This window comes from Berghia stephanieae, chromosome 5, assembly GCF_034508935.2.
Source record: "Berghia stephanieae isolate SIO BIC M18660-M18661 chromosome 5, UCSD_Bste_1.3, whole genome shotgun sequence".
NCBI classification, from domain to species: domain Eukaryota; kingdom Metazoa; phylum Mollusca; class Gastropoda; order Nudibranchia; family Aeolidiidae; genus Berghia; species Berghia stephanieae.
This window is the reverse complement of record NC_088364.1, coordinates 57,102,432-57,106,162: the sequence shown is the minus strand read 5'-3', so window position 1 is coordinate 57,106,162 and position 3,731 is coordinate 57,102,432.

The following is a 3,731-nucleotide window of genomic DNA, read 5'->3' as shown; positions in this document are numbered from 1 at the left end:
CAAACGTATTTATTAAAATTGTTAGCGATTTGGCGACAGTCTTGGAAAAATCAGAAATCTTTCTTGAAGATATTTTCTCACGTTTATCAGACGTGATGCATTTACTTCACTGGTGATTATGGGTCTTATGCCTTTATCCAACTTTGTTCGTTGAAATATCATACTTTGTGGCCAAACTTTCTAAACCATATTTAGTTAGATATACCCTCTTTTGTTAAAGTGGAGTTCATGTTTATTTTACCAAAATTTGACAATGGATCTTACGTTTTACCACAAAGAGAGCTATAATAACGAAACGAAAGGTAGTCAACTAGGAGCCCAATTACCTTGTCATTACTGCTCTTTCGGAATGAAACAAGTTGGGTCTGTTGTTATATCCAGAGAATGAAATCACCCTTACATAAACGGTTCAAGTTAGTATTTAAATTGAAAAGAATGTGAGTAAAGAGCCTTGTCCAAGGACTCGACTATGCGCCGCTTAGAGCGGGTCTCGAACCCTTGACCTTCCGATTCGAAAATGAGAGTCATTCCATTCGTATCACTAGACCAAATAGCCGTACAATAATGAGAGGATGAGAGGATTCAACAAATTATTCAGTGGCAATTGTATACTTACACGTGGCTCTGGGTGGCTCAGCGGTACGGTCTTCGCTTCGTACCCGAAAGGTACCAAGTTCAACACCGGCCGCTGCGCTGTGTGGCCTTGAGCAAGTCACCTCGCCCTAGCTTACTTTGCGGCGCAGCTCTGCGGCTGTCGCCTGGTCATTCCAGTCTTTCATTGGAATAGACCCTAAATACAAATTTCCCCATGGGGATGAATAAAGGGAATTTCATTTTTTAAATTTATTTATATATTATGTTTTATGGCTTTAACTACAACGTTTTCACAGTCTAAGTAGTAACTTTACCGACATAATACGGCTTGGGAGGAATCGCTCACTTGTTCTGGTATTTTAAGCATCTTACCGGTCTAGCACGATCAAGGAATTTTAACAAGTCGTAAACTTTGCATTAGGGTATTTTGTTTTTTCATTTGTTTGTTCCTTTGTTTTTTGTTTGTTTGTTTTTGTTTTTGTTTTTTTTTGTTGTTTTTTTTTTTTTTTTTGTGTTTGTCTTTTTTTTCTTTTTTTTTTTTTCTTGATTTGGTTTTCTTTTCTTTTTTTTCTTTCTTTTTTTTTTTTTGTGTGTGGGGGGTTGTTTTTTGTTTGTTGTCTCGTGGATATTTCGCTTTATAAAAGTTCAAGTTTAAACTTATTGAATCCCGTCCTTGTTTTGACGCTATCTTTGAGCGTGATATCGTGAATTAAAAAACAAAGCAAAACAAACAGAATATAGCAGCTTCTTTTGCACGACTTGACAATTCTTGTGATTCTTGTTTCTAGAAGTAATATTAATAATGGTTTAAATTTTCAGCGAAACACGCGCGTGCCTCCCTCGTCTGTGGAACGGATTGGAATTAAGATGAAATTAAAATGAAAGTAGACGTGAGGAAAAGCATTGATGTCCTGATTACTGTTGTAATGTGTAAAAAAAACAGATTTCAAAAATAGTTTGGACAGACATCTCGTCCCCTAAATATCAATGACACTCATCTTTTTAAAGACCCTCACACTTTCGACTTATATATATATATATATATATATATATATATATATATATATATATATATATATATATATATATATATATATATATATCCTTCTGTTCCTTCCTCTTCCCCTCCTCCTTGCTCTCTCTCTCTCTCTCTCTCTCTCTCTCTCTCTCTCTCTCTCTCTCTCTCTCTCTCTCTCTCTCTTTCTCTCTTTATTTTTTTTTTGTCTATCCATCTATCTATATATCTCCATACCCTACCTACCAACATATCTTTCTATTTGATCTTTCTATCTAGCTGTCTATCAATCTCTGGAATGATTTTATGTGATCAGGAAAACTCATTCACCGTCCCCATCTCCGTTAAAAATATCTAAACAAGCCAAAAGGAAGACGAATAAACGTTAGAATCCAAACGCACCTTGATTTGTATGTGTGTGTGTGTGTGTGTGTGTGTGTGTGTTTGTGTGTGGTTGCGTGAGTGTGAATGAATGAATGTGTGTGTGTGTGTGTGTGTGTGTGTGTGTGTGATCATAGTTAAACGATTATTTACGCAGTAGAATTCGTTGAATTACCTGCCATTTAGTATCTCGATCTACGTCAATTTGTAAGTCGTAATCTTTTTTTTTTTTTTTTTTTTTTTTTTTTTTTGCGGTTGTTTTATTTTATTTTTTTTTTTTTTTTGCGGTTGTTTTTTTTTGTTTTTTTTTTTTGGTTGGTTTTTCTTTCGTTTTTGTTTTTAAATATATAGGACGGCGTTTGTTTGTTTTTTTTTTCTTTGTTGTTTGTTTGTTTTTGTTTTTTGTTGTTTTTTTTTTGTTTTGTTTTGTTTTTGTTTTTGTTTTTTTTTTGGGGGGGTGGGGGGGGGGGGGGGGGTTCAGAGTACGGTCAGTCTCTCGGGGCCTGGCCTAGAAGATGATATAATTTAAAAATTAAATTCTAAGTTAACACCTTCAGTGACCGTTTGAAATAATATTACGTTTCGTACACTCAATTTTCTCGATTCCCTTATTTAGATAATAATAATAACAATAATAAAATGTTTTTTTCTATACCGCTAAATGCCGAAGCCTCAAAGCGCTTTACAATAATATACTTATCAAACCATAAACACACTCATACCGAGCCAAACAGACACACACAACAGTCGCACACACTAACTTTGTAAGTTTCACAAAATGAAAAATGAAATTGACATTTAACAAGATGGAATCAAAAGATAAAACGAATAATTTACTCATCAAGAAGAAAATGCCTAGGATAAAAATTTCTGGAAAAGATGAGTTTTCAGATTTTTCTTAAAATATTCACCGCTGCCCGTGAGCCTTACTGACAAAGGAAGCAAGTTCCAAATGGTAGGTCCTGCTTTATAGAAAGAGATATCGCCGAAATCAGTAAGATTATGAAAGAAGACTTATTTTCTTCATCAAAAGAAGGGGAAAAAAAACATTTGTGCGGCTATGTGGTCTTGTAGTAGAACACTCGCTTTCGGATCGGAAGGTCCTTGATTCGAGCCTCGCTCGGCGCATAGTTGAGTCATTGGAAAAGGCTCTTTACTCACATTCTTTCACCGTACTCAGGGTGTAAAATGAGTACCTGTCGTTAACAGCGTTGTCTCCGTCGAAAAAAAATATAATATCGCATAACAGGCGTCATGTCTCGTTCTACATGTTACGTGTTGCTGTTTGTTAGTGACCCTTTGTAAAGCGCTTTGAGCACATTTAGTGGATCAATATATATATATATATATATATATATATATATATATATATATATATATATATATATATATATATATATTGCGCTATATAAAAGCTCACATTAATTATGGATAAGAAACACTACAATTGAATTTTATACGAAGTTGACCCCGAGGGTAATTGATGGCAAAATAAGAGTAGAAAACCTTTCGAGATACTTTCTACCCACGTGTCATTTATTTGCTTACAAGGAGCTCTTCAACCTATTGAACCCCGGGGTCCTCATAGGAACAAAAGGTTGTGTCAATAATATGTTTCGTCTTCAGAAGGGATGGGGGGATCCGTATTTTGAGTCGTTTTCACGCCTCTTTCAACAGGTGCGTAGTTTCATTCGTTTCAGTCAGCTTAAATTAAAGACATTTCAACAGAATATAGGTGGCG